General features: G+C 36.7%; 1 protein-coding gene across 6 annotated transcripts in view; it reads left to right on the top strand.

The window, feature by feature from the left end:
- Window positions 1-12,371, top strand: part of GRM8 (glutamate metabotropic receptor 8) — a 952,263-nt gene that overhangs the window by 32,832 nt on the left and 907,060 nt on the right. The window lies entirely within an intron of this gene.

Below are 12,371 nucleotides of genomic sequence, written 5' to 3' on the forward strand. Positions count from 1 at the left end.
GGAAATGGCAAACCACTACAGTATCTTTGCCAAGAAAACTCAAATGGGGTCATGAAGACTCAGAAATGACCGAACAAGAACAACAACTCCTCAGTAGCTATGCTTTGTACTTTTGAAGCTGTTTTTAAAAACTTAAGCATAAGACTTTGTGTTTATCCTTATTAAGTTTCATCTTACACAATTATATAATTATTTACAGAATGAAACAGATTGTATCATCCATGAGACTGAAACACTGATTCCAAATTTCTACTATTGGTTTAATACCAGTAAGAAACATCATTGATTTTGGCGGAATTTATGGACACTTTCTTCTCTCTCCATGATCCTTGAGTAAAAGTGGTGACAGCATAAATGTCCTAAATCTAAATCAATAGATCATTATTATAAGGTTGATTTTCTAGTTAGTTAAAAACTTAAAATTCTCAATAAAATAACAATAAGGCACTCAAAATTCTTTGGAAATGGCTCTCATGTTGGTAAATTATATATATATATGTGTATACATATATGTATATTTCTCTTTATGTACATATATACTTCTATACATATATTTCTCTTTATATATGTATATTTCTCATATATATGTATATATACACACACACACACACACACACACACACACACACACACACACATATGTATTTTTCTCTTTAGTGGTCCTGAAGTCTCTCCTCATCTGCAAAATGGGCCTAATAATACCATTACCAATACTACCTTGAAGGGTAGTTGTGAGGAGCAAATGAGATAATTTATGGGTGTATATGTTGTTGTCATTTCAGTCACATCTGACTCTTCACGAGCCCATTTGGGGTTTTCTTGGCAGAGATACTTAAGTGGTTTGCTATTTCCTTTTCCAGTTCATTTTATAGATGAGGAAACTGAGGCAAATGGGGTTGTTACTTGTCCAGGGTCACACAGCTAGTATCTGAGGCCAGATCTGAACTCAGGAAGATGAATCTTGTTCAGTCATTTTTGAGTTGTATCTGATTCTTTGTGATCTCATTGGGGGTTTTCTTGTGGAGTGGTTTGCTATTTCCTTCTCCAGCTCATTTTACAGATGAGGAAACGGAGGCAAACTGGCTATAGTAACTTGCTCAGGGTTACATAGCTAGGACATGTCTGAGGCCAGATTATAAAGAGCTTTAAAATTCTTAAACTGCTTTGTAAATATAAGTTATTTTTTATTAATAAATAATTTTATAAATTGATTCAAAATAGATAAATTCAGTATCCTAAATTAAGAAATACATTTATGGTCATGAATCTTTCCACTTAGTGTTTCTCCTCTTGTAAATAACTGCCTCTGATTTGAATGGCAGGTCCATATGAGGGACATGTGCAACATTGAGATCATTTGAATAGAATTTTACTTCCTGTCTTTTTTTTCCTTCTGCCTGTGCAAAGAATTACAGTGAAGATCCCCCCATTTTGGTTGGGATTACTTTATTCCATTCATTTTCATGCTGTCAAAGCAGTTAGTATTTTCTTTTTCTTTCTTTCTTTTTTAAAAAAAATTTAGTGAGGCAATTGGGGTTAAGTGACTTACCCAGGTTCACACAGCTAGTAAGTGTTAAGTGTCTGAGGCCAGATTTGAACTCAGGTAGTCCTGACTCCAGGGCCAGTGCTCTATCCACTGTGCCAACTAACTGCCCCGCAGCTAGTATTTTCTGTTGGTGTTTAAATGAATATTTACAGGTAACCCCCTGTTGAAAATAAAATAGATTAAGTAGAGAATATTTTTCCCACTGGTTCTTTCTCTAACCAAAATAAAATATCCCAATATCACTCCTTATCTGAATATCCCATCTGTCACCTCTATACTAATCTGAGCCAATGTCATACTGGGAGCAGTACAATCCTGAAGGTATGCATGTGAATCAATATGGGCATACCATGCATAGGGAATTGGGATTTTTAGCATCAGGTTTATATTTACCCCCAGAATGCTCCTTGGGATATGGAGACATAAAATCAAAACCCATATTTATATTATAGTCAATAACATAATTTGCATTGAAATTTTGGCCTGCACTCATTAATGCCATGCATAGTATAAATAAAAACATATAAAGTTGGGTATTAACCCAATAATCTAAATACTACAAATTCTGTGTAGGTCTTGTAAGTAAACTCTATTTTAAGAACCTTTTTTATTTTTCATTTCTTGATGTTCACACGCTCAAACTGGCAACATTAATGCTTCATTATCTTGAAGTGGTCCGATTCTGGGATTTTAGGGGAAATAAAGGAGGGAACTGATGTGTGCTGATTGCCAGATAGTGAGTGTTAGCACGAAAGAACCTACAGCCTATTAGGAAATGGTGCTTGTGAAAACCCCCAGAAAACTCAATTCTACGTAACTTGGCAGAACTAAATGGCAATATTGTCATTTCACTATCCTCGAATGAGACTAATCACATCTACTAATGGGCACATTCAAGATGAATCATCTTCTAGGAATGTTTGCACAAAAATAACTCAAGATTTTAAACCATGGGCAATTTCCCCGAGGCTCCCTGAGCACTTAGGATCTTCGAATCCTAACAATTAGAGCTATTAAAAATGGAATGGGCTGGCTATGGAGGAAGTGGCTTTCCCTTCATTGGAAGATTTTAAGCAGAAGCCGGCTGACTCTTTCTGAGGGGTGGTACTGAGGATTCTTCTTCAGATCTGGGATTGGAATTGTTGTTCATCCTTCGTTTTCGAAGAGGACCAACAACATCTTTGCTTGTGAGTGAACTGGAATTAAGTGAGGCAGAGTTGCACAAAGTCATCAGCCTCACTTTCTCTTCCAGAGTCAATGAAGTCCAATGGCAAGACAAAAGTTAGGATGACTGGCGCTCCATAGTGCCTGCTTCAGGCACCTTCACGGCCACTGGAACAAATTGTTCTCATCCACCCATTCTACAGGGGGAAATTTTCACATGCCTGGGATGGACATCCCCCTAACTAACTCACTGATGGGTTTGAGGTCTGTCAGTTACCCTCATTCTGGTTTAGACTGTCTGCCCAGATGGTTTTACCAGGGTATGGCCACTGTGCACTCAATGACTTCTTTCTTCTCTTCCAGCTCTGGAATTCTTTTCTTCTTGGAATCTTAGCCATGCTTAGGACTTTGGAGGTTATTTTCAATCTTCTGCCTAGTGCTGGAATTCCTTCTACAGCACTCAATAACTGGTCCTGTACCATTGATAGGAAGGACAACTTAGCCTCTTGTAAATCGGTCTATGATATTTTTGGAAAGTTCTCATTGTTAGAAGGTTCTTCCATAGACAAAGCTGAAATCATCCCTGTAGACTCTAACCACTGGTTCTTATTCTGCCCTCCAGAGCTACATGAAATAAATGTCATCCCTCTTCCCCTTAACAAGCCTTTGAATATCTCAAGACAGTTGTCATATGCCTAACCTCTTTCAGCATCCCAGGTCTTCTCTTTTCCAGGCTAAGAAGCTATTATTCCTTCAACAGTTACTTGCCTGACATGGTTTCTAAACCCTTTACCATCCCTGTCATTGAGCCCTCTTTTGGACACACTCCAATTAGAGTTCAAGTCATTTTGAACTAAATTAAATCAAACTTTCCCTCTCTAAGGATAAGATCATTGAGCTACCATGGAAAATTCGGACCTGTAAGTAAAATATTTTCAAATAATGCAAACTTCAAAGGGACATGTTTTGGTGAACTCGGATGTAACATAAAGCTATTGTCAGCATTATCCATATAAATTCCCAGGTCTCCAGGCAAATATTTGAAAGATTTTGTGTTATTCTAAGTTTGCAGTATAGGCTTAATGGGGAGCCCTATGTTATCCCCAGGGTAGCTCCAAGGAAGAGAGTTTATGAGTGGTAGTTTTGTGTGGATTCCAAATGATCACTGGGGTACACATGTATTGGGAATATTTTCCATGGCAGAACTTTGAGTTATTCCAGATACTTTAAGAAAGTGCATATTTTTCTGTAGTTAGTGGCAGGAAGTGGTGAAAATAACCAGTCTGTAGAAAAGTCATTGAAAACCTCAAAATAAATAAATGTGGTTTGATCCTACTCTTTTCCCACACTGAAATCCCACTATTTTCAGCAGGAACAAAGTATGTGTGATCATCTAGCCCTGTTTCTGTCACCAGCAAGTGATGTGACTTTAGAGCCAGTCACAATCATTCTGTGCTTCAATTGACTCAATTATGAAATAATTCAACACAACATTCAATTATTAAGCACCTTTTGTTTGCAAAGCAATAGTTCATATTTATGTAGTTTATTGAGATTTTTGGAGTACTGTGTCTATCAACCATCAAGCACTTATTAAATGCCTTTTCTGTATCAGGTCCTATGCTAGGTTCTGGAGATTCAGAGAAAACTAAAACCATCATTGTTGTCAAGGAGATTACATTCTATAGGGGGAGACAATATGTATACAAATATAAATGTACTCAAAATAAGTATGTATATGATACATGTAAAATACAATATAATTTTCCTTTGGGGAGAAGTACCTGGGGAATAGTAGCAGCTGGGGAGATCAGGAAAGGTATCATGTAACAAGCATGTGGTGTGAGAGCTGAGCTTTGAAGAAAACCAGTGCTTTAAAAAAATCCCCATTTTACAGATAAAGAAACTGAGCATGATGGATTGAGTGACTTCTCCATGGTCACCCAGTTTTTGTCAGAGTTGGGATATGAAATAAAGTAGTTAATCTGGATGATTTCCTCTAGTGTGCTCCCATCTCTAATATTCTGTAATCCTAAATCTTACCTAAAATGGAGAGATATTGGAATATTCCTTTGTGTCAATGATTTTCTTTTTCTTTGATTATCTTTATAATTATAATGAAGTTTATTACAATTGTCTAACATATCTTCACTCCTGTACTTTCTCTCTCTCTCTCTCTCTCTCTCTCTCTCTCTCTCTCTCTCTCTCTCTCTCTCTTTCTCTCTCTCTCTCTCTCATCTATCCTGTATAATACTGCCAGAATAATCTTTCTTATATGTAGGGAGTCCTGTCACTCCTCCACTCAAAAATCTTCAGTGGCTCCCTATTTCCTTTACTTTTTCACCTAATTCCTTTGCTTTTCATTTAAAACCCTCTATGTGCCACTACTTCTCCTTTTATATATGTATTTATTTAATTAATTCAGTGATTCAACAAACATCTATTAAACCTAGACAGCAAGGTGATACAATAGAGTGTTAGGCCTGGAGTCAGGAAGTTGTTGCTATTGTTGTTCAGTTATGTCCTATTCTTTGTGACCCCATGGACCATAGCACACCAGTATTGTCCATGGGGTTTTCTTAGCAAAGATGCTGGAGTGGTTTGCCATTTCCTTCTCCAGCAGATTAAGGCAAACATAGGTTAAATGACTTGCTCAGGGTCACACAGCTAGTAAGTGTCTGAGGGTAGATTTGAACTCAAATCTTCCTGACTCCAAGACCAGTGCTCTATCCTTTAAACCACCCAATTGCCTCCAGGAAGATCTGAGTTCATATCCAGTCTCAGTCATTTACTAGCTGTGTTGCCCTAGGCAAGTCATTTAACTTCTGTATCACTTTCCTGGACTATAAAATGGAAAACCTAAATCTCAGGGTTGTTGTGAGGATCAAATGGGATAAAATTTGTAAAATATTTAAGCACAGTGCCTAGGCACATAGTAGGTCCTTTGTAAATGCTTATTCCCTTCCCTCCCTTCTACTATGTGCAAAATGCTGGGCTCAATGCTAAAGTGGATAGAATATTTGTAATGTCACTAATTACCCTGCCTTCATGAAAGAGTAGGGAGATAATACACATCAATCATGCTGGTTGATAATGTTTTATAAGTTGTTTAGAATAAAAAAGAATAAAAAGTGGGCGTGGGGATGGAGGGAGGAAGAGAAGTTGGAACACAAAGTTTTTAAAAATCGATGTTAAAATTTGTTTATACATATATTTTGGAAAATAAAATTCTATCAAGAGATAAAAAAAGTCTATGAAAACAAATGTTGAAAACTATCCTTACGTGTAACTGGAAAATAATAAAGTACTTTTATTTAAGAAAAAAGTGCATCAGAGAGTTTCCAAACAAAATGCTTGGTAAAGTTTGACGGTTGGGGCTTATTCGAACTATCTCATCTAACTCTTCTTGTTTTTTAGGTTAGAGAGAGCCTTTCTCTATCTTCTTAGTCTTCATATAGGCTATTTTCTATGCCTGGAATATTTTGCCTCTCCCGTTTTGTCAGTGGAGTTTCTACCCATCTTAAAAACCCACCTCACAGGCTGCTTCCTTCCTGAAGTCTTCCTTTATTCTTTCCATTCATAATGACTCTCTCTCTTAACACTACACATGGTGCTTTGTTCTGCAGCTTTCCAATGCACTCATCACATATTATTGTGTAGGATCTGATTGCTTCTTATCTCTTTATTATACTCTAAACTCCACAAGGATGGGTAGGGCCAGTCTTAAGTTTCCTATCTTCTCCAGTGACTACCACAGAACACTGCACACGGTACATGCTTAATAAATGTTGGAGCTCCGGCTGAATGAATTCTTAAGGAAAACAATTCTAGAATGGCAGTGTAGGGAAAGTAGAAACTTTGAGAAAGTGGTATAGTAGATAGATTGGGGGACTTGGACTACTCTGACATCTCTGAGCCTCAGTTCCCTAATCTATTAAATGGGGATAATAATACTTCCCTTGCCTACCTACTTCTATCAATCAATTAGTAAGCATTCATTAATGGCCTGCTACATGCCAGGCACTGGGCTAAGTTCAGGACACACAAATAATGAATGAAAAATCCCTACTGAGAAGGAGCCTAAATTCTAATGGGGAAGGGAATAAGCATTTATACAGTACTTACTATATGCCAAATGAAACCAAGGTCATACAGATAGACTTTTGGCAGATCCACACAAGGACACAGTTCTCCTGATTTCAAACCTAGTGTTCCTTCCATCGTGCAATTTGCCCTCTTGTGGGGATGTGCTTTGAGTCCCCTGCCCTACTTGCTTCAGACTATTCTGTTTTGAGACCATCTAATCTCTCCTGTTGGTCCTTGTTACTTCTCTGATTCAACCACCACTTCACCCATCCCTTCACTGCTGATGTGTGTCTTTCTTTGTACTGGTAGTCTCTTATACATGAAATGTACTCCCTTTTTACTTGTACCTCATGGAAGCCCTAGCTTCCTCTAAAGCACAGCTCGGGTTCCAACTCCTCCACAAAGCCTTTCTCGATTATCCCAGTGGTCAGTGCTTTGTCCTTCTTGAAATGACTTTATATTAATTTGTATGTTGTATTTATTTATAAGGGCATTTGTTGTATCTTCCAGCAGAAAATGTTTTGACTCAGTCTGTCAATCAATAAGTATTTATTAAACTCTTACTATGTACCAGGCATTGTGTTAATACTGAGGGTACAAAGAAAGGCAAAAAAGGTTGAGATTATTTAATTTTTTGTCTTTGTATCTCCCAGTACCTTGCAGAGTGCCTTACACATGGTAGGCACTTAACAAATGTTTGGTGAATTGAATAGAATGAACTTTTATTTATACTAAGTGGTGGTTTTTTTAAAAAATGGAATTGCCTATAACTTTACTTTGCAAATCAATGAATCAATGCCAGGCCTAGTGGTATATAAACACAAAGAATTGAACAAATCCACCTTATTTTCCAGTGGTGGAGACAAGTACACATATCATATAAAGTCCATTGGCATAAGATTCTCCTCTTTGGTAAAGGTTGATGACTCAATTCTCTGTGCGGTAGAAGTTGGCAAGGACTTTGGAGATGTGGGATTCAGGTCTTCTGGCTTCCAACTTTGAGAGAAAGAATGCTTGATTCCAGATTGCCTTCAGGGAGATGTTCCTGAAGGGAGAAAAGATTCCTGGAAGACAGGGATGTGATCAAGGTCCGGGCTCTTCTATATGTAGGCTTCTTTCCGTAGTCTTTCTCTCTCTTCAGGGACCTCTCCCTAAAGAGAATCTAGAGCCAAGTGCCTTTTCTCTTACAGTTGGAAGTCAGAAGACTAGGATCTCTTTTTTTCCGAAGTATTCTAACACTCCTCCTTGAACAGGCCTTGAGGACTGAATAATCAATTTCCACCAGCGAGGCAAGTGGTATATAAATAGGCTTTGATCCTCAGGTTTTATACACAATGACACACACACACACACATAAAACATAAAGTTAATAAATAGTACTAAATAAAATACAAGCAGGAATGTGCTGGAGCTAACTCTGGCTGGAGAGTGAATTGTTAAATTTTCAGTGTGAACATTATTTATATCATGGAAATCAGCAAACCTTTCAAATAAGGGCTTGATTTATTGTTCTGATGATTGTTGAGACTTAAGAAAGAGATGGAATAGATGTTAATAATTCAAATTAAACTCAAAAGTATGTTATGTCATGCATACTTTTTTCCTGGAGATCTGGTTGTTAAATATTTACCAGGATGTTCCTGAATAAAAGATAATTTAGGAGGAAAGGCACTAGAAATTTTGTTGGTGACAGGGATCAGGAAAAGCTTCCTGTAGAGGATGGGGCTTAATTTGTATTTTTAAGGAAGACAGGCACTCTAAAAGGTAGAGTAAAGACGAAGTACAACATTTTATATCGTTTTGGTGTTCCTTTTGGTTTTTCCTGTTAGATAAAAACAGCTTTTAGACCTTATGTTTCCATGGTAATAGATAACCTGGATTTCTTTAGAAAATGGTTAGCTTTAGTTATAACCGTGTTGTTGATGGAAAGTTTAAGTATTATGGACTGACACAATAAAAGCTAGTTTACCTACGAAGAGACTGCTAGCATATTGGAAATACTTCAAACTGCCCAGCAATGAAATAAAGTGAACATATATTTTTAAAAACTGCAATCAGTGGTATTGTGGAAAATCCTGCAATGCAGTCAAACTGGGAGCATTAGCATGAAATTTAGTGTGTGCTAATCGGCTCAAAGCAGAGAGCACCAAATTAACTTGAGGCATTAATTTTGCATTTAACAGTATCTTAGAAGCAAATGTAAATTTGGTTCTAAAGTATTTGGCTTTCCACTTCCCACAAGTGTCAGGCTGCTCTTTGGTATTTCAGGACAGGGACTGGGGGCATGAAAGTTTTCCTCAGGCTGTTCGAGGCTGGCAAAGTGATGGTACCAGGTGCCACTTTTGAGAGCAGAGCCTAGAAGGAGGGAATGAGGTACCATGAAGCAGAAGGAAGTACCATGGAATAGTTTGTAGGGTCTATGGTGCTGGCACTTGAAAGTGGGAGGCAGTGGGGTAAAAGAAAACATGGCATCAAAAGGAAATGGAACATGTAGCTGAGTACAGGGCTGCCAATGTAAGGAGAAGAGAAAATTAAACCAAAATAGGTGCAAAAGTGAAGTTGCAAAGGAGTCCATTAAGGAGAAAATGAGAATTGGGTTGCTCTTGCTGCTACTGGTGTGGCCAAAGCTCTTTGGTCTAAAGGTAGTTTTTATGCAAAAACAGCCTCAGCCCATAGCTACTTCTGCTGACCTGCATTCTGCATCCCAGCAGTGGGGCTCAGGTGCTGAGGATGCACTTAGTGCTTCCTGTGCAGACCCCAAATATTACTTGTAAACATACCATTCAGAGCTCTTCATGAAAAAAACCCAAACACTTAAAGGAGAAGTTGCTAGAAAATAAACCATAGACAAGTATAGAGCATCCTCCTAGGGAAAATAAAGCTTCTTTATATCAGGACTTGAGGTGGGAGAAAATTTAGGAGGTATTTTGCCTTGACCTTGACCCCATCTCCCATAGCCCTGCCACTTTTGCTACTTTGGGGAGATTGAATGAAGTTAAGAGCATTTATTAAATACTTACTATGAGTAGAAGAGAAATAGAAGAAGTGGAGGTTGGGGAGGGGCAATAAGGAAGGATATTCCCAAGTTCTCTGCACTATTCAGCAAGTTACCCCTTTCCTCCAACCTCAAGCACTGTTTTTATGGATTGTCTGATTCTCGAATTATGTTGATATATTCTTTTCAGGATGAGAAAATGTGGTGTGCTGGCAAATAATTTATTATTCTTGTGTAGAAAAATTGAGGACTTCAGGTACTTTGCTGATGTTTTCTTTGTCTGCATAGAAAAAGCCTGAAACTTATGCATAGTCAGTGCAAAAAGAATTCCTAATTGAGTGAAAAAGCTTCAAAAATAACAAGATCTTCAACCTAGATATTTCATGATTAGAACGTTATTTTGAACATAGAGTTGGAGTACTAATTGGTCTATGGACTTTATTTAAGGGACATTACTGATGACAATGACTGCTTTCATAGATTTTTAAAATGTTTTGTTAAAAATATCATCTGTAGATTCTCACTATTTAGCTCTTGTTTTTTGTATTCAGATATTCTAGGAAGTTTTCTTATAGTATTTTATGCATTAGGGTATTTAGGATTTTTGACTTTTCATGTTATTCTGGGAGACATATAATTCTTAAGTTGTCTCTGCATCCTGTCTTCAAGGTCATAATCACTTTCGGATTACATAGAACTCATGTGCTCTTTTAACATTGTTGTCTTTTGTTTCTCTTTTGCCAGATTTCCTTCCACTTTGGTATTTTTGTGTTCCAAATTTGTTGATCTCTCTTTTACTTATTTATATAGAATCTCAATTGTAGATTCAGTTTTTCCCCCTAGTCTGCTGTGTCTTTGTTATCAGTTAACTCTAAGAATTAGTTTTCCCATCTTAATTCAGAAGCATTTTACCTTGTCAGATTTTTCTCTTATTTGTCCTCCAATTTCACCTATAATTATTCTTCATCTGGTAGATAATCCCTTTCTTTGATCGTTAGAGAGTTAGAAGAATTTGGAGAAAATGACTAATCTGTCATATTGCCAGTCGCTCACCATCTTTTTATCTACTATTTCAATAGCTTCCTACTTGCTCTTCCTGCCTTGTCTGTTCCTTTTCTACTGTGTTGTCCATGGAGCTTCTAAAGTAATACTCCTGAAACACAAGTCTGATTATGTTGCTGCTCTGCTCAAAACACACAAGAAACTCTCTATTCATTCTAGCATAAAATATAACTCCTTTAGGCTCCATCCTAACTTTCAAGGCTTAATACACATGATTCCAGTTCACATACTCTACATTGTATCCAAATTTAACTATTTTCTGGTTTTTTTAATGCTCATCAATTGATATCCCATTTTCATGCCTCTGCTTGGCATGCATTCTCTCTTTCCCATTGCCTCTTAGAAACCCTAGATTCTCTTAAAAAATCAACTCAGGTGTTTCAGGCTACATGAAATTCTTCTTGTTTTCCTCAATTACTTTATATTTACTTTGCATATATTTTGGTTTTACTTGTATATAGACATGTTTCAATGGAATATAATAATCTCCAATAGCCAGGGGTTGTTGGTGGTGCTTTAATGGCATCAATATGACCACTGTCAGAATTAAGGAAATTGCAGGCAGACAGAATAGACAAAGATATAGAATCAGGGGAGGTAGTGGAGACTGTTGCTCATTCCCCAATGGACTCATACCTTCACAAATGTAGAAATTATATTTTTGGGAACATTGGCTCTGTGTAGCGTTATAATGAAATGTTTTCACTTTTATATGAATACATGCATACTTTATGATAAAACTTTTGCTGGATTAGAAGCATGGTTTCTTTACTTTCATATTTGATCTCTCTTGACCTGTTGTAAATTCCAGACAACTAGAGATCAGTTTATCTATATAGGAAGACTTTAATGTTTTATTCCAAGAGTTCTGTGCTTTTATGATTGTGCTTATTTTTAAAGCTGGTTTCTTTTTAAAAAATTTATCTATTTTATTCTGAATTTAGGAAATAAAACAAGTATTTCCATAACATAGTAGAATAGAAAAATATGATTGCGCATGAAACTGCAAATCTATTATATACAACTTGCTATTCCTTTTAAATATGTAATAATCATGTAAATTTCTTTTTTCTTCTTTTCTCCCCAAGATAGTTAGCATTAAACACAAATATATTCACACGCACATACACACACAAACACACATATATAAAACCATTCTATACATACTCTTATTTATTAGTTTTTTTTAAAAGCATTTGTAATTTTGCACTTATCAGTTTTCTAAGAAATTCCCATCTGACATAGTTTTCATTTGATGTAATTAATCATATGATCTTTGAACTAGACAGGAAACTTGAGAGGTTGTCTAGTCCCTGTTGGTTGTTTTTTTTCCAAGCTCTAGAATGGCATTTCTAATTTTCTACTGGATATCTCTACCTGGATGTGTCCCTTTCTTCTCAAGCTCAGTAGGCACAAAAATCAAACTCATTTTTTTCCCTTAAAATCTGCTCTTCCTGATATTCTTATATCATTTAAAGGGAAAAAACATAATTGCCCAGGGTCAAAACCTCTAAATTA

Source organism: Dromiciops gliroides, chromosome 5 (assembly GCF_019393635.1).
Source record: "Dromiciops gliroides isolate mDroGli1 chromosome 5, mDroGli1.pri, whole genome shotgun sequence".
NCBI classification, from domain to species: Eukaryota; Metazoa; Chordata; class Mammalia; order Microbiotheria; family Microbiotheriidae; genus Dromiciops; species Dromiciops gliroides.